The sequence below is a fragment of the Hyla sarda genome, chromosome 1, assembly GCF_029499605.1.
Source record: "Hyla sarda isolate aHylSar1 chromosome 1, aHylSar1.hap1, whole genome shotgun sequence".
NCBI classification, from domain to species: domain Eukaryota; kingdom Metazoa; phylum Chordata; class Amphibia; order Anura; family Hylidae; genus Hyla; species Hyla sarda.
The window spans coordinates 93,191,539-93,211,508 of record NC_079189.1 but is presented as its reverse complement, the minus strand read 5'-3'; the positions used below and the strand labels follow the sequence as shown (position 1 = coordinate 93,211,508).

Genomic DNA, 19,970 nt, shown 5'->3' with positions numbered 1-19,970 from the left:
ACTCGAACCGCACCTGTCTGCAGGAGCGAGTCATCACAGCGCCAAATTATCCACTGCACCGAAAGTATACCAAATATAGTTATTTTCATATTTATGTAGGGAAGAATGGCCTGAAGCCTTTCTACCTTGCAGCAACTGTTTAAAGTGTACCTGTCATTTGTGAAAACAGCTGTCCAAGTTTACTTTGGTCCCGGCAGTGCAGCAGGCCCCCGCCCTCTGGGGATTACACACAGCACCCCGTGATCGTGCTGCAAGGTGCTGCAGGGAAGACAGAGGGAGCTCCCTCCCTCTGTCAAAACACTTACAGGCCGCGGTCACTTCTGACTGTGGCTGTAAGGGTTAAACTGATGGGACAGAAGTTTACTTCGATCTCGGCAGGGTCCCAGCTGTGTGTTACAGCCGAGTCCCTGCCATGATCTTGTGGGTACACTAGGTAGTACCCACGAGAACCATGGACGTGTATACTCGTTCAGGTGCGGGAACATGCATCCCCCCTGGACATGTGTACACGCCCATGGTCGTTAACGTGTTAAAGAGTACCTGTCACCAAATAAAACTTAATAAAAACTTAATAAAAAAGTTTATTTGGTACTTTTACATGTACTTTTTAAGGGGGTTAAATGCTTTTCAAAACGCATTTCTCGATGTCCTGTTTGGACCATTTTAGTCAGAAAAATTATTTACTGCAAATAAATATACAATACACATTTAACCCCTTAACGCATATGGATGTTTATGAACGTCCATAAGCGTCTCCTGAGGAATGACGTGCGCTCAGCAGGTGAGCGTGCATCATGCCCCGTGGGTCCCGGTTGCTATAAGCAACCAGGACCTGTGGCTAATGCCAGACATCGCCGATCGGGCTGATGTCCGGCATTAACTCTTTAGACACGGCGGTCAAAGTTGATCGCCGCATCTAAAGTGAAAGTAAAAGCTTCACGGCAGCTTAGTCGGGCTGATCGGGACCATCGCGGTAAAATCGCGATGTCCCGATCAGCTAGGACGCAGCAGAAGGGTGCCTTACCTCCCTCCTGCGTGTCCGATCAGCGATTGATTGCAACAAGCCTGAAATCCAGGCTTGAGCAATCAACCGCCGATAACACTGATCCCTGCCATTGAATGCAATGGCAGTGATCAGTGTATTGAATCAATGTACTGCATGTTATAGTTCCCTATGAGGGCTATAACATTGCAAAAAAAAAAGGTGAAATTTATCTTCCCACGATCCCCTCAACATCCAGGGGTGGGCAGAATGAGGGTTGCCATGGCAACCCACTGTCCTGCTCTGCCATTGGTCAGAATCAATTTTGACCAATGGCAGGGGACAGGAGGAAATCGCAGCATTGCGACTTCACTCCTACCCTTCAGGATGATCTGGGCTGTCACTGACAGGTCAGATCATCACAATTTTCTGGGTGATCGGGTGACCAGAGACCCGATCAGCCTGGAATAGGAGAAAATCGCATGTCTGAATTGACATGCGATTTTCTGCGATCGCCGACCCGGGACCCCCCTCGGCATTTGCACGGCATCCTAAAAGTTTGAATCACCCCCCCCCCCCTCTTTTCCCAATAAAAAAAAAGGTTTAAATAAAAATAAACATATGTGCTATCGCCATGTGCGTAAATGTCCGAACTATAAAAATAAATCGTTAATTAAACCGCACGGTCAATGGCGTACGCTCAAAAAAAATTCCAAAGTCCGAAATAGCGTATTTTTGGTCACTTTTTATACCATAAAAAATTAATAAAAAACGATCAAAAAGTCAGATAAAAACAAAAATGGTACCAATAAAAACGTCAGATCACGGCGCAAAAAATGATCCCTCATACCGCGCCGTACATGGAGAAATAAAAAAGTTATAGGGGTCAAAATAGGACAATTTTAAACGTAAAAATTTTCCTGCATTTAGTTAAGATTTTTTTCAGAAGTACGACAAAATCAAACCAATATAAGTAGGGTATCATTTTTACCGTATGGACCTACAGAATAATTATAAGGTGTCACTTTTACCAAAAAATACACTGCGTAGAAACAGAAGCCCCCAAAAGTTACAAAATGTTACAAAATGGCATTTTTTCTAACATTTTGTCGCACAATGATTTTTTTTCCATTTTGCCGTAGATTTTGGGGTAAAATGACTGATGTCATTGCAAAGTTGAATTGGTGGCACAAAAAATAAGCCATCATATGGATTTTTAGGTGCAAAATTGAAAGTGTTATTATTTTTAGAAGGTGATGAGGAAAAAACGGAAATGCAAAAACTGAAAAACCCTCCGTCCTTAAGGGGTTAACACATATGACTTTTAATAGCAACAGTGTAATTCCCTGCTTCCCCTGTAGAGGCAGCAAATTATAGCTGATTGCTCGGGCAAGATATTCTGTGATCAGTTTATTGTTGGAAATGCTTAAAAAAAGAAAAAGCAATTGTTTAACTGGGAAATCCATTTAAAATGATTGTTGTTTAAGTGAACCTAACATTAACCTTTTATATACTGATCATTTCTAATGGGGCCCAAAAATTTAAGCCTTTGGTTACAAAATCCCTGGGATACTTGGAGTGGGGAGACCATGAGAAATAACATTCATGAACTGTGTTAGATTACAGGAGGATCTGCTAGTAATAAATGGGAATCATCTTCTTAGTTCTTTGTAAAGCCCCATCTGCATCTCTATTTCTATTATTTCAGAGTTATTTTCATTTAACATTTGTTGGCTTAATCTGGCGAGAGATTTTTTATTTTTTTTTAACGTTCAAGGATAATATTCAAGGATACATGATTTTCAGGATTCAAAGATATGAAGCATGGCTTTCTGAAAAATTAATCCCACAAAGGCAAATGAGCGCAGTTTGTATATTGTGCCATGTTATACATAGTAATTGTTGTGTAGAATGGATTTATATAGAGACTACAAAATAAAATACACAGAGGGAGATTTATCAAAACCTGTGCAAAGGAAAAGTTGCCCAGTTGCCCATAGCAACCAATCAGATCGCTTCTTTCATTTTTAACAAGGCCTCTGCAAAATGAAAGAAGCGATCTGATTGGTTGCTATGGGCAACTGTGCAACTTTTCCTCTGGACAGGTTTTGATAAATCTCCCCCAAAATGTCTCTTCTAAATTAGAGAGCAATGTGGGAAGATACTAGGAAATCACGATCATAATTGTAATGGCCTTGCAGTATTAGATATGATTAAATTGTTAGAAAAGTGTAAATATGCATATGTATATACATGCACGCACATACAGTACATCAACCATAACATTAAAAGTACTGACAGGTCAGGTCTGATACTAGTTTGCAAAAAGAAAGAAAAATAGTGCTGGATATTATGGAAAGAGAATACAGAACATACACTTAAAGGGGTATTCCACTGGCCAGCGTTCGGAACTAAATGTTCCAAACGCTGTTTTCATGCTTCTGGGGTTGGTGATGCCCCTGTGACGTCATGGCCACACACCCTCAATGCAAGCCTATGGAGTACCCCTTTAATTTTAGCTTGTGGTGTATTTGGCTGTTCAGTTGCGAACTGGTGCTTATTCATGTTTCTGTCCACCACCTACATTGGGTACATGAGCATTAGAACTGGACGAAGGAGCAATAGAAAAGGTGACCTGGTCTGATGAGTCACATTTCATTTTACATCAGTTGGACGACCAGGGGAATATGGGTCACCTACCCTGCACCCTGTCCAATGCCAAAAACCTGGATTTCTGGCACTGTCCTGGAGCATGACACATCTCTGCTTATTAGTTCTAATCTCTGGCACATATGGCACAGCAAAGAGGGGGAAGATAGCGTAGATAGAGAGGGGGGACTTAATAATGTACCTGGGGGTGGAGCGGAGCGAGGGGTTAGAATAGTTAATAGGAATAGGCTTCATAGGAAAATAAAACTTACACCCTTGAATCCCATTAACTCCAATAACATAAAGAATGGAAATGTAAAGTGTATGTTCACAAATGCCAGAAGCCTAGCAAATAAAATTGGGGAGCTTGAGGCCTTGATACTGGAGGAACATATTGATATAGTTGGGGTCACTGAGACATGGCTGGACTCCTCGCATGACTGGGCTGTTAATCTGCAGGGGTTTACATTGTTTCGCAAAGATAGAATGAACAGAAAAGGTGGTGGAGTCTGTCTGTATGTAAGAAGTGGTATGAAAGTCAGTGTGAACGATGCCATAGTGTGTGATTTTGAGGAGGTGGAATCATTGTGGGTAGAATTACAAAAGGAGGGACATACTGAAAAAATAATACTTGGTGTAATCTACAGACCCCCTAATATCACTGAAGAGATAGAAGGTCGGCTGTATAAACAAATAGAGAGGGCCGCCCGGGCAGGTACAGTGGTAATAATGGGAGATTTTAACTATCCAGATATAGATTGGGGTCCGGGGTTGGCTAAAACTACAAAGGGGCGACAATTCCTAAATTTATTGCAGGATAATTTTATGGGCCAGTTTGTGGAGGACCCAGCAAGAAGTGATGCCTTGTTGGATCTGATCATTTCCAACAATGCAGAGCTGGTTGGTAATGTAACTGTGCGGGAAAACCTTGGTAATAGCGACCACAATATAGTTACTTTTGACTTAAAATGTAGAAAACAAAGACAGGCGGGGAAGGTAAAAACATATAACTTTAAAAAGGCAAACTTCCCTGGGCTGAGGGCTGCACTACAGGACATAGACTGGGGGAGGTGTTCTCAAATACTGATACAGAAGGTAAATGGGACATCTTTAAATCAACTCTAAATAACTATACATCTAAATATATACCAAAGGGGAACAAATATAAACGATTAAAACTAAATCCTACATGGCTGACAAATGATGTTAAAAGAGCAATAAACAACAAAAAAATAGCCTTCAAAAAATTCAAATCTGATGGGTCAGCGATAACATTTAAACAGTACAAGGAGCTTAATAAAATCTGTAAAAATGTAATAAAAACAGCAAAAATTCTAAATGAGAGACAGGTGGCCAAAGAAAACAAAACTAATCCTAAATATTTTTTTTAGATATATAAATGCAAAAAAACAAAAATGGTACCGTTAAAAACTTCAGATCACGGCGCAAAAAATGAGCCCTCATACCGCCCCATACACGGAAAAATAAAAAAGTTATAGGGGTCAGAAGATGACAATTTTAAACATATTAATTTTCCTGCATGTAGTTATGATTTTTTCCAGAAGTCCGACAAATTCAAACCTATATAAGTAGGGTATCATTTCAATCGTATGGACCTACAGAATAAAGATAAGGTGTCATTTTTACCGAAAAATGTACTACGTAGCAACGGAAGCCCCCAAAAGTTACAAAACAGCGTTTTTTTTTACATTTTGTCGCACAATGATTTTTTTTTCCGTTTCACTGTAGATTTTTGGGCAAAGTGACTGATGTCATTACAAAGTAGAATTGGTGGCGCAAAAAATAAGCCATCATATGGATTTTTAGGTGCAAAATTTAAAGAGTTATGATTTTTTAAAGGCAAGGAGCAAAAAACGAAAATGCAAAAACGGAAAACCCCCCGGTCCTTAAGGGGTTAAATGTAAGCAAATCTCCAGGGCCAGATGGATTGCACCCAAGAGTTCTTAGAGAACTAAGTTCAGTAATATCTGTACCCCTGTTCATGATATTTAGAGATTCACTGGTGTCTGGTATTGTGCCAAGGGACTGGCGCAAGGCAAATGGTGTGTCAATCTTCAAAAAGGGCTCTAGGTCTTCCCCAGGAAACTATAGACCGGTAAGTCTAACGTGCATTGTGGGTAAATTGTTTGAAGGACTCATAAGGGATTACATACAGGAATACAAGTGATAACCAGCATGGGTTTACTAAGGATAGAAGTTGTCAAACCAATCTAATTTGCTTTTATGAAGAGGTGAGTAGAAGCCTTGACAGAGGAATGGCTGTGGATATAGTGTTTCTGGATTTTGCTAAAGCGTTTGATACTGTCCCTCATAGACGTTTGACAGGTAAGTTAAGGTCTTTGGGTCTGGAAACTTTAGTTTGTAACTGGATTGAACACTGGCTCATGGATCGTGCCCAGAGAGTGGTGGTCAATAATTTGTACCCTGATTGGTCCCCGGTTATTAGTGGTGTACCCCAAGGTTCAGTACTGGGCCCGCTGTTGTTTAATTTATTTATCAATGATATAGAGGATGGTATTAACAGCTCTGTTTCTATGTTTGCAGATGACACCAAGCTTTGTAGCACGGTACAGTCTATAGAGGATGTGTATAGGTTACAAGATGACTTGGATAGACTAAGTGTCTGGGCATCTACTTGGCAAATGAGGTTCAATGTGGATAAATGTAAAGTTATGCATCTGGGTACTAATAACCTGCATGTGTCGTATGTCTTAGGGGGGATTAAACTGGCAGAGTCACTGGTAGAGAAGGATCTGGGTGTACTTGTAGATCACAGACTACAGAATAGCATGCAATGTCAGGCTGCTGCTTCCAAAGCCGGCAGGATATTGTCATGTATCAAAAGAGGCATGGACTCAAGGGACATGGACATAATACTCCCCCTTTATAAAGCATTGGTACGGCCTCACCTGGAATATGCTGTTCAGTTTTGGGCACCAGTCCATAAAAGGGACACTGTGGAGCTGGAAAGGGTGCAGAGACGCGCGACTAAACTAATATGGGGCATGGAGCGATTAAAGGAGTTACAATTGTTTAGTCTTGAGAAGAGACGTTTAACCCCTTCCCGACCTATGACATACCTGTACGTCATGGGTGGTAAGGTGTTCCCGACCCATGACATACAGGTACGTCATGGACATTACTGCCGCTACTCGCGGCATCCCGCAGCGCCCGGAAAGATGGTGGCTATCACTGATAGCCAGCCATCTTACCGTGCGACCACGGGGGGTTTCGTCCTCCACCCCCCCCAGCGATCGCTGCTATCAGCTGGTCAAATCTGACTAGCTGATAGCAGCGTTTCGCTATCAGAATACTTAGCAGCGCGGTGTGTGAGTCCCGATCACGGGGATCGGGACACACACCGCTCTGCTAAGTGTCCCTGACCCGTCCCCCGGCGTCACTTACCCGTCGGAGCGGTGTCCCGAGCGGTCCCGGCGTCCTCCGTGCGGTCCCAACGTCCTCCGTGCGGTCCTGGCTGCGCTGCGTCCCGGAGGTGAGTTTCCGGCAGCAGTGCGGCATCTTCATTGGCAGCAGTGAGATCGCCGTAAAGCGATCTCACTGCTGCCTCTGAGAGTTTCAAAACTGCAACTCCCAGCATGCCCAGACAGCCTTTGGCTTTCTGGGCATGCTGGGAGTTGTAGTTTTGCAACATCTGGAGGTCCACAGTTTGGAGACCACTGTATAATGGTCTCCAATCTGTGCTCTTCCAGATGTTGTAAAACTACAAATCTCAGCATGCTCAGTCTGTCCAAGCATGCTGGGAGTTGTAGTTCTCTAACATCTGGAAGAGCACAGATTGGAGACCATTATACAGTGGTCTCCAAACTGTGGACCTCCAGATGTTGCAAAACTACAACTCCCAGCATGCCCAGACTGCCCAAGCATGCTGGAAGTTGTAGTTCGGCAACAACTGGAGGCACACTAGTTGGGAAACATTGTCCGTTTCCTACCTCAGTGCCTCCAGCTGTTGCAATTGTTGCAAAACTATAACTCCCAGCATGCACTGACAGACCATGCATGCTGGGAGTTGTAGTTTTGCAACAGCTGGAGGCACACTGGTTTGGAAACACTGTTTGGTTGCAAAACACTTGAAAGTTTATTACTTAACTTAGTGTTTCCAAACCAGTGTTCCTCCAGCTGTTGCAAAACTACAACTCCCAGCATGCACGGACAGCCAAAGGGCATGCTCGGAGTTTGCAACAGCTGGATGTTTGCCCCCTCCCCCCAATGTGAATGTACAGGGTACACTCACATGGGCGGAGGTTTACAGTGAGTGTTGCAAGTTTGAGATGGCGCAAATTTTGCGCTGCAGCTCAAACTTCCAGCGGCAAACTTGCTGTGAACCTCTGCCCATGTGACTGTACCCTAAAAACACTACACTACACTAACACTAACCTAAAATAAAAAGTAAAAAACACTACATATACACATACCCCTACACAGCCCCCCTCCCCCCAAAAAATGTAAAACGTCTGGTACGCTACTGTTTCCAAAACGGAGCCTCCAGCTGTTGCAAAATAATAACTCCCAGTATTGCCGGACAGCCATTGACTGTCCAGGCATGCTGGGAGTTTTGCAACAGCTGGAGGCACCCTGTTTGGGAATCACTGGCGTAGAATACCCCTATGTCCACCCCTATGCAAATCCCTAATTCAGGCCTCAAATGCGCATGGCGCTCTCTCACTTTGGAGCCCTGTCGTATTTCAGGGCAACAGTTTTGGGACACATATGGGGTATCGCCGTACTCGGGAGAAATTGCCTTACACATTTTGGGGGGCTTTTTCTTCTTTAACCCCTTATGAAAAGGTGAAGTTGGGGTCTACACCAGCATGTTAGTGTAAAAAAATAAATTTTTTACACTGACATGCTGGTGTTGCCCTATACTTTTCATTTTCACAAGAGGTAAAAGGGAAAAAAGACCCTCTAAATTTGTAACGCAATTTCTCGTGAATACGGAGATACCCCATATGTGGGCGCAAAGTGCTCTGGGGGCGCACAACAAGGCCCAGAAGGGAGAGTGCACCATGTACATTTGAGGCGATTTGCACAGGGGTGGCTGATTGTTACAGCAGTTCTGACAAACGCAAAACAATAAATATCCACATGTGACCCCATTTTGGAAACTACACCCCTCACGGAATGTAATAAGGGGTGCAGTGAGCATTTACACCCCACTGGTGTATGACAGATTTTTGGAACAGTGGTGTGTGAAAATGAAAAATAAAATTTTTGATTTGCACAGTCCACTGTTTCAAATATCTGTCAAACGCCAGTGGGGTGTAAATGCTCACTGCACCCCTTATTAAATTCCATGAGGGGTATAGTTTCCAAAATGGGGTCACATGTGGGGGGGGTCCACTGTTCTGGCACCATAGGGGCTTCCTAAATGGGACATGCCCCCCAAAAACCCTTTCAGAAAAACTCACTCTCCAAAATCCCATTGTCGCTCCTTCCCTTCTGAGCCCTCTACTGCGCCCGCCGAACACTTTACATACGCATATGAGGTATTTCCTTACTCAAGAGAAATTGGGTTACCAATTTTAGGGTGATTTCTCTCCTTTTACCCCTTGTAAAAATTCAAAAATTGGGTCTACAAGAAAATGCGAGTGTAAAAAATGAAGATTTAGAATTTTCTCCTTCACTTTGCTGCTATTCCTGTGAAACACCTAAAGGGTTAAAACACTTACTGAATGTCATTTTGAATACTTTGGGGGGGTGCAGTTTTTATAATGGGGTCATTTATGGAGTATTTCTAATATGAAGATCCTTAAAATCCACTTCCAACCTGAACTGGGCCCTGAAAAATTACGATTTTGAAAATCTTGAGAAAAATTGGAAAATTGCTGCGGAACTTTGAAGGCCTCTGGTGTCTTCCAAAAGTAAAAACTTGTCAATTTTTTAATGCAAACACAAAGTAGACATATTGTATATGTGAATCAATATGTAATTTATTTGGAATATCCATTTTCCTTTCAAGCAGAGACTTTCAAAGTTAGAAAAATGCTAAATTTTCAAAATTTTCATGAAATTTTTAGATTTTTTACCAAGAAAGGATACAAATATCAGTGAAATTTTACCAATAACATAAAGTAGAATATGTCACGAAAAAACAATCTCGGAATCAGAATGATAAGTAAAAGCATTCCAGAGTTATTAATGTTTAAAGTGAAATTTTCAAAAAATGCCCAGGTCATGAAGGTGAAAATGGGCTGGGTCATGAAGGGGTTAAGGGGGGATATGATAAATGTATATAAGTATATTAATGGCCCATACAAAAAATATGGAGAAAAACTGTTCCAGGTTAACCCCCCCCCCCCCTAAAGGACAAGGGGGCACTCCCTCCGTCTGGAGAAGAAAAGGTTTAGTCTCAAGGGGCCTTCTTTACCATAAGAACTGTGAACTTATGGAACAGTGTACCTCAGGAACTGGTCACAGCAGGAAAATTTAACAGCTTTAAAACAGGGTTAGATGCATTCCTGGAACAAAATAACATTAATGCTTATGAAGAAATATGAAATCCCATCCCTTCCCCAATATCGCGCCACACCCCTACCCTTCAATTCCCTGGTTGAACTTGATGGACGTATGTCTTTTTTTCAACCGTACTAACTATGTGAGTTGTTGCTGGAGTAGTTAAGAACTATTTAGCAGTGTATAGACAAAAAAAATTTGTGTCTGTATACACAGATATTTTACTGTTAAAATAATGGAGTGGTACTATCTTGTTGTTACATTCATTATTACCACCTTCCAATTCTGCAATTCTGCATACCATTTTATTTACTACAATGTGAATGGCAATGCTAGATCTTCACAAGGGAAGGTTCCAGTGTTTACATTTGCCAGTTGTCTTTCTCTTACGAACTTCTCCTTTGATTTCTAAGTAACAAACGTCAACTTTATTTTGATGAATGAGCAATTGTGAAAATAGGTTTGCTTCATTGACATCAATGTTTATACTAGTGCTGGGCGGTATACCGGTTCATACCGAATACCGAAAGTTTTGTGCTGCACCAAATGAATTGTTCCCCATACCACAATATCGGTTTGGCCCCTCCCCCTTGGGAATGAATTATCAGTGCTGCGCTGTCAACACATCGGGGAACTAATCATAAGTGACCCGCCAGCACTGTTCTGCTCCCCCCCCCCCCCATAAATCATGTTACCAGCCAGCGCTGTTCTGCTCCCCCCCCAAATCATGTTACATGCCAGCGCTGTTCTGCTCCCCCCCAAATCATGTTACCCACCAGCGCTGTTCTGCCCCCCCCAATTAATTATCAGCCCAGCGGGGTACTACTCACATATGTCACCCGCAAGCACTGCCCTCCTCCTCTTTGTTGCGGCCACTGGCGATGGAACTCTATACTGTACGCCATAGTTTCCAACCTGCGGACCTCCAGATGTTGCAAAACTACAACTCCCAGCATGCCCAGACAGCCAACGGCTGTCCTGGCATGGTGGGAGTTGTAGTTTTGCAAAAGCTGGAGGTCCGCAGGTTGGAGACCACTGCTGTACGCTGTATCCCTATGCCTGGGCTGCAAAAGATAAACAAAATAAACTTTAACTTACCTACGTCGGCCTCACGCTGTTCCTGGGGACTGGAACATCTGAGAGCCGTCAGCCTGTCACCGGCCGCAGCGATGTCCCGCCCCAGCCAGTGATAGGCTGAGCCCACTGTCATGTGAGAAGCCGGCTTCTTACATGACCGTGGGCTCAGCCTATCACTGGCCAGGGCGGGACATGGCTGCGTCCGGTGATAGGCTGACTGCTCTCAGACGTTCCAGTCCCCAGCGTAAGGCCGACATAGGTAAGTTAAAGTTTATTTTGTTTATTTAAATTGGGGAAAAAAATGACAGGTTAGGTTCACACTACGTTTTGTTAATACGGGAACCAGATCTGGTTGGGGAGAGTGAAAATAGGGAGCTCCCGTATCCCAGCCAGACCCGGCCCCGATCTCATTCATTTGAATGAGCCAACCTGAGTCATATAGTCACTCCAGTTGGCTCATTTTTTCCCCGTATCCAGTTTTCTGACCGGACCTAAAACCGCGTTATACCGTGGTCACTATATGACTCCAACCGGCTCATTAAAATGAATGAGATATGAGCTGGGTCTGGCTGGGATACTGGAGCGCCCAGTTTTCACTCCTCCCCCCAGGTGCATCCGGTTCCCATATTAACAAAACGTAGTGTGAACCCAGCCTTATAATGGTCATTTCTCCTTGTGATGTCATTCTTCATGTCCCTAGCACCACTAGTGATATGTATGCACTTTGCATAGCATTTAAAGAACAATTGTCATGAAGGTTTAGCCATGTAACCTACCAACTATCTTATTGACATGAACACAGGTCCACAACGCATGTGCTTGCTCCCTCTGCTGTGTGAGCACTCGCTCCCTATGCCTGTCAGTCTGGCCCTCTTCCTTCTTCTTATGCTGGTTGCCTCGATCACTAAAGGCAGAGAATGAATGAGCTCTCTGCCCCTAGTATTACCCATGAGCTATGAGCTGACCGGCATTATGAGAGAGCGCTCACGTTAATAAGATTACTATTCTACAATCCGTTGCACATTCTGTTGTTAGGCTAAATGGCTAATACTTCATGACCGTTGTGTTTTAAGCACTGTGTTTGTCCCAGATGGATGACTGCACATTTACTTAAAGGGGTACTCCCCTGGAAAACAGGTGGTTTCTTTCAGTTTGTATTACAGACCGTGAAATATCATTGTCCTGTTCTTCATATAGATATATGTCTGTAGTAAAATATTTTAGCTTATGGATGAATTAAAGGGGTACTCCCCTGGAAAACTTTTTTTTTTTTTTTTTTTTAATCAAATTGTGCCAGAAAGTTAAACAGATTTGTAAATGACTTCTATTTAAAAATCTTAATCCTTCCAGTACTTATCAGCTGCTGTATGCTACAGAGGAAGTTTTTTTCTTTTAGCATTTCCTTTCTGTCTGACCACAGTGCTCTCTGCTGACACCTCTTGTCTATTTTAGGAACTATCCTAGGAGTAGGAGCAAATACCCATAGCAAATCTATCCTGCTCCAGACAGTTCCTAAAATGAACAGAGGTGTCAGCAGAGAGCACAGTGATCAGACAGAAGGGAAATTCAAAAAGAAAAGAACTTCATGTGGAGCATAAAGCAGCTGATAAGTACTGGAAGGATTAAGATTTTTTTTTTTTTTTTTTATTCCAGGGTAGTACTCCTTTAATTCATCCATACGGTAAAGTATTTTTACTACAGACATATTTATATATGAAGAACAGGACAGTGATATTTCATGGCCTGTAATCCACACTGAAAGACACCACCAGTATTACTGAGGTTCCATGAGAAAACAGGGCACATCCACAGCACACAGAACTCATCTGCTCGGCCCTTGTCCCCTGACCCTTCGCATCTGTAAATAACTAACAATCATAATAGCATCTGGAAGAAGATCACCCGGCCATCATAATCAGAAACAAGACTCGAAAGAGCAAATGTTTTCCTTCAGAAATCGAGTACAAAGTGATTCCTGCACTGATCCTATCTATGGGCAGGACAGGAACACCAACAAATCAACTGGATTTCCATAAACTCTCGTGTATAAAGAGACTGTTTTTGCTTCTTAGGCATTGTATTCTTATTGTAATGCCAATAATAATATCATTTGATGTCCAGCGGAATCATCCATACACATGACAAATGCGTTATGCATTTCCTGACCTACTGACTGTGTCCAAGTCAATGCAGTATGCCAAGTGCATGGTTGTTTACAGGATGTACAACAGAATTGTCCTAATATTAATAGAACACGGGGAAGGTATCACACAAAGTAGTGTTATGTCTGAGCAATCCAATTCTGATCTTTTTTTAGTAGATCATTTCATGACACATGGAGGTCTGCTTCTGATGCATTCATGTTACGAATAGCAGGGATCAGCCTACTATTTAGTCTTCTCCTTACTGCTATTTTGTTTGGGGTTTGGGTGAACTACTTACAGTTGATCTGTTAGTGTGGAACATCTGATCATGACTGCTCAACTTTGCCTATGCGTTACCTTCTCTTTAAATATCCCTGACTTTAACAGTATGGTACTGATTATTGCTTATGGTTTGTGAGTTGGAACCTAATATATCTTGTATTTCTTCGGTACCTTGTTTTTTTTCTAGTTTTGTTCCAAATCAGCCCAGTCAGTTCTCAATTTATTCTTGTGTAGTGCGTGTTTCTTTATTAGTAGTTACTGTGGTTTTTATTTTATTTACTCCTTAGTTCATTTTGTTTATTTGCTCCTTAGTTCAGTACTGCCAGCCCATCGGTTTTATTTCCTCTAATTCCTATTGCCCATTGGCTGTTTGTATCAGGAACAGTTGTTCAGATTATGGTTTTTCTTTTGCAGGCATAGTGAGGGTGACTGTGTGTGGTGTTTGGATCAGTGTTCAGGGAAAGATTCAGGGATAGATTGGGTCAGTTTTTCTAGTTTGTTACTGTTCGTAATTCATCTGCTTCAATTTGTGCTACTTTTCAGGACTTGATAGTGCCATCATATTCCCTCATCATTTGGTTTCTGTAATCTATTGCAGAGCTTTTATTTTTATTTGTTAACTTCCAGTGTTGATACCTGCTTTGTATGTTTTTGCTTGTGACTGTCAATTTGTCATTAAATTCAGCCCTTTTGTAGATCCAAAAGGGTATCAGTTTAGCCTTACTGTAAGTCCTGGGAGCCACTGTTGGGACCCAGGAAAGGAAGATGCTAAAGAGGAAGACCAGTTCTTCTGTCTCTTGACCAGTCATCGCCATTATAGTTGACCTCTTTAATAATTTAACTATTTAAAAGTTTGTATATTTATGTAAACACATTTATATTGGCCAAAAGTATGTGACCATCACACATATATGATCTTGTTGGACATCCCATTTTAAAACCATGGGCATAAAAGCGGTTTTCAGGCAAGTTGAATTGAAACCACATTTAGTTTCTAGATGCAGCCACCACACTATGAATGGAGCCTCTACTTCTGTCCCTGTTCACAGAGTATATTCGGCTGCAGCAGCCCTGTAGGACATCTGATCAGTGAAGATGCCAGTTGTTTTTTATTTTAGGCCACCTTGTGCTAGAAGCCATGTTGGAAGTAGTTGTGGTAATTGCAAGAACTGGACATTCCTGATTTGTATTGCAATAGCCGATATCTTAATAACCATAGGAGACCATTTATCTTCTGCAATCTTTTTGTAATGCACAGAAGGCCACAGTCTTACCATTGTAAACAACATATGTTTAAGCACAACAGACTTTATGGCTGGAGGCATTTATTATATGATTATAAGCAGTCAGCGGCCCATACTGTACTGTTATGTGGACACCAATTATATCATTTGGTGTTCTATATTCAGGTATGAGGACTTTTTATTGAATTGGAAATCTGTGGAGAACAGAACGTATTCATGGATTTGCTTGTAGCGATTAAAGCAGCATAAATAATGTATTATTATGTGAATGGGTTGCAGCCATCCTAAGCCTGTTAAGCAAACAGCTAGATATTTGTCACGCATTTATAATAAGATTTGTTATGTTTACCCTCTAAGAATAGAGCACTACATACTATACTATACTTGGAGCTTAAAATGTCTTTGTTTAATCTAAAAATATTCTATAGAAGAACTACAGTATGTCACTTTATTATGAATATAAAATCAAAGGGTTCAGTCTGTCAGAGGCAGAGGTGATAGTGGGACAGTACTGTTTTACACGCTAAGCGTGCTTCCACTTAACAGTACTGTCCCGCTATCACCTCGGCATCCGGCTTTTCTCTGCCTGCTTCACACGTACGGTACTGTAATATGCCTTACGGACTCAAGTAAAATAAAGATCACTGGACGGTGAGTGCAGTCTCCTTTTTTCTTACGTTATCTTGTGACTATTTGAGTATGAGTATGCACCCCGGTCTTCAGGATCAGGCAAGTTCTTTTATGGTCAGTGTTACTGTGAACTCAATCCCCTTCAGCTGTGCAAGTGCCGGTTCATTCACTCTCCTATGAACTTTCCTCCAGTTATCATAGGTCCTCCCAAAAAGATATACCACTAGGTGAATTTGTGTAAGGGGTCATAGCTCCTACAGGCTATAGTTGGTAAAGTGAAGGGCCTGGGGGGCAGTCTTGTTGAAAGGAGATGGCACAGCAGAAATGCACACACAGTCTATTCTTAATGCTGAACTCAAGAAGGGTATACTCTTAAGAAACACTTCTAGAGAAAGCACACCCGGAGTCCGGAACGCAGTGACAAGTACTAAGCGGTGAGTGCACATACACTCTTTTGTTGCATGTGCACTCACCGCTCGGTACTTGTCACTGCGTTCCGGAGTCCGGGTCGCTGGGTGGTAGCGCTCAGAAGCACAGTTTAAAATGACACTTGGCACTGGCTTAAATGGGTTATCCATGAATAATAAAAACAAAGCTAATTTCTTTAAAAAAATGCTTCCTGTCTGTCTCCAGGTTGGGTGCGGTTCTGCAGCTCAGTTCCATTAAAGTGAATGGAGCCAAGTTGTAATACCACACAACCTGGGGACAGACGTGGAGCTGTTTTTGAAATAAATTATCTCTTTTTTCTATACCTGGATAACTCCTTTAAGTGCCATCTGGGACATCAACCCAGCTTCTTCCCACCCAGTTTGGCTTGATTGATAGGACTCTTCCTGTGCATATAAAGAGACCTGACCAGCCAGGCAAGGAGAAGCTGGGGGGGCTGCCTCTAGACACCTCACCACCTAGTGCCGTTTTACATCATGTTTTTCTGAGTAGCTGTGCAAACAGTGTCGCACATAGGACTATGCCATTTACCAAACTCCCATTAATATCAGTGGGTGTTATGCTAATTGTGTAAGACAAACAACTCACCTGTTTTATTCTTCCCGACCATCTAAGGCACCCGCTAACAGACTGGAGATAGCAGGTAAGCCATCTTTAGGCTAGTTTCCCTGAGCAGAATTTTGTTGTGAAATTTGGTTACAGCAGAATCCTATTTCTGTGAAAGATTCCACTGGACAGTGCACACAATGGAATTTCGACTGCTGAAATTTTGCCACTGAAAGAACATTCTTAGTCTTTCGGCAGAATCCACGCACAATACAATGCCATTTATGGGGACTGATATAGTCTGTGCCGGCTGAAGAGATTCTTCAGTATGAACCTAGCCTTTAAGTGCACAAAATTATCCTCCTAGTTCCTAGCCTTCAAATACACATCTAATAAAAGTGTTTTACTAGAGAATAATTGCTCTGTCATCCATGTGAGCAGCGTGAATATATAGCTTGTATTGACGTACAGTATAGCTAGTTCATTTCTGGAAGGAAAAGGTGGGTGCAAATATAATAGCAGTAACTCATTTAAAAAGTGTCAATGAAAATTCTTAGATGTCATTTTTACGATGCCATAGGCACCTGAATTAGGTCTCTGCAGTATTGAATGGCATTGTAGTCCTTTTTGCATTAATGAGTCTCGTCTCTCATCATACTCCTCTGCATATTGTTTTATTCATAAGACATTCAGACAGAATAAAGAAAAGGCCAATTATATTTCCTTGTCCTCAATGGCCTCTTTAGTTAAGGGGAAGATTTGATTATTGCTTTTTGTTTGTAGTGATGGAGAATGACGTCACATGCCATATGCTGAAGAGAAAGAGAATGCAGTAAATATTATTTGGCAGGAAGTAGGGTGCAGCTTTTCAACCTTTTCTTTTAATTGTTTGAAGAATTGAAATTGCTTAGGGAATTTGTTTTCATTGTCATTGTTTATAGTTGTAGCATCACTAGCGCTGTACCACAGTTATGTCATCATGTACGTGCCGAATCTTACAAGCCAAGATTTTATACCTTCATTATAAATAAATTTCATACTCCTTTTCTAATGCCAATGTTGAAAAACTTAAAGGGGTTATCCAGGAATAGCAAAACAGAGATACTTTCTTTTAAAAACGCTCCCTGTCTGTCTCCAGGTTGGGTGTGGTTCTGCAGCTCAGTTCCATTGAAGTGAATGGTGCCAAGTTGTAAAACCACACCCAGCCTGGAGACAGATGTGGAATTGTTTTTGAAAGAAATTAGCTGTGCTTTTCTATTCCTGGATAACCACTTTAAGATGAAGAAAAGCCCTTTATAATAGATACCAGCCCAGCAATCCATTGATCATAGTGAGTCCGCCTTCGCTAATCCCTTACAACCAGCCAACAAAATCCACCTCTGGCCAAATATTTACCCTGCAGCTATTGAAAGTGTTAACATGGCCACCATTTAAGGGGATATTTGACTACATTGGCTCTTGTCTTGTTTTATGTTGGGTGGATCAGTGGTTAGCACTGCTATCTTGCAGAATTTAATGGAATTCCAACCTGGGCAACTTCTGCACAAAGTTCTGCACCCTGTGTATGTGTAAGTTTTCTCAAGTCCAACAGGGTATTAATTGTGTGTCCAATGTATTTATTGTGTCTCAACATCTTTGTTGGTGGACTGAGGCATGATCTTTTAAGCTATGAACATGAAGTTATTCAGTCTTATAAAATTGAGGCCCTCTCCTTAGAGTAGTCCATTAATATTAGATCAACAGGGTCTGACTTCAGCTGTTTGATGGGATTGTAATGCTCTTGCAAATGATGAAGTCTCTTCAGTGTTTCCCAGCACTTGTACCTGCATTGTCATACTACATTATACTATAGTAGTAGTGGTGCATGGTGCTGCAGCGTTTTCCCATTAAACAAAATGAAGCAATGCAACAGTACCTTTCACCGCCACTACTAATAGTATGGCAATGCAGGTACAAGCACTGGTAACGTTGAATAAGCTGTATGAGTTGTTCATGCACTCCGACCCCTTGAAATAGCTTGTCATCAGGTCGGACTCCAAAAAGTCTAATATTGATGGTCTATACTAAGGATAGGCCATCAGATTTATAAGGCTTAATAACCTATGAGTGTTTATGTGCAATACCAATTGAAAGTGAAAAGTAGAGAATAATAATTTGGGGGACAGAATGAAGAATGACAAGGCATTGTTTAGAGCACTACAAGGATCATGCAATCTATTGCTTTGAAATGTAATCTATAATCCATGTGCTGATCAGACATGAGTAGGCATCTTTGTTATGTATCTTGTATGGGACGTAGTTCAGACACTGGTAGGTTATCAGAGCCTTGATAGACGGTGATAAGCCATACACCCTTCACTGCTCATCTAGCAGCTGTTGTAGCATGTATTATCGTGTTTTAGTGCTGGAAACTGTGTTTTTGTTTGAGCAGAAATATGTTCTGTGTCAAACGCCCACCTGCCGGTCTAACCATATTTAGGCTTCCTTAAATGTAGGTGTCATTTGCTAGACTGAGGGAGAAATGGAATGCAGCTTTTCTTGTTCAGGTTATCATTTCTACTACAACTATGTGATTCATATTAAAAAAGGAAAATATATTTTTTTCTAGGATCATAGGTTTATGGAAATCGTATGCATGTCACGCATAGCCTAAATACTGGCCGTTTTCAAGGGATATACTGTACCATCTTACGTATCAAAAATACTGTGAAACAAACAATCATTTTGCATTGTCCAACCACATAAACACCTGTGGTTGCTGTATGATTCGTGTTTCCTGTACAGTGCCTAGCATGGTGTTGTGATGTGTGGTTGAAGGGCTAGTCTTATCTACAGGTAGGATTTCATTATATTGTATTCACACCTCAATTTTGTGGTTATGATGCAATGGAATAAGTTGTGTTTATTGTTCTTATTTGTAGTTGTGTACATGAAGGTGGTTAAGAGGCATGACGTGGAGTTGGCCAGTAGCATTTGACTGCAGTGAATCCCAGTTTTCATAAAATAGACATCTATCAGTCTTAGAAATAGCAACTATACATAGCTATTAGATATCCCTTTTAAAGCATACCTGTCAGACCCCAGATAAAAATCCACAGCATGTCTACCATGTGTGATTTAAACCTTAATGTGTCTTAAAACAGATTTACCAAATGACATAATTGAAAGTAAGTTTTAATGCACTGTAACCTAAACATTTATTATTAGCGGATTTTAGCTTAAATAAATGCAGGCAAATTCCGTATCACAGTAAGGTGTTAAAAAGGATATAGTATTTTTCCAGGTGCCAGTCATTGGGTAGGTCTAAAATGGATCACACTGCTTACTGGTCCCCCCCAGGCTTCAATTTTAGTAATAAATGTTCTTTACTGTGAATCATCTCTAACATTTTATAAAAAGACCCCTTTATTAAGATTTCCTATAACTTTCACTGTATACTACACATTGGCCATCTTTTTTCAAAGGACCACCCCTCTA

The 19,970-nt window shown here is 41.5% G+C and overlaps 1 protein-coding gene across 1 annotated transcript in view; it reads left to right on the top strand.

The window, feature by feature from the left end:
• SCFD2 (sec1 family domain containing 2) overlaps window positions 1–19,970 on the top strand; it is a 555,742-nt gene that overhangs the window by 485,335 nt on the left and 50,437 nt on the right. The gene's annotated exons all lie outside the window — the stretch shown is intronic.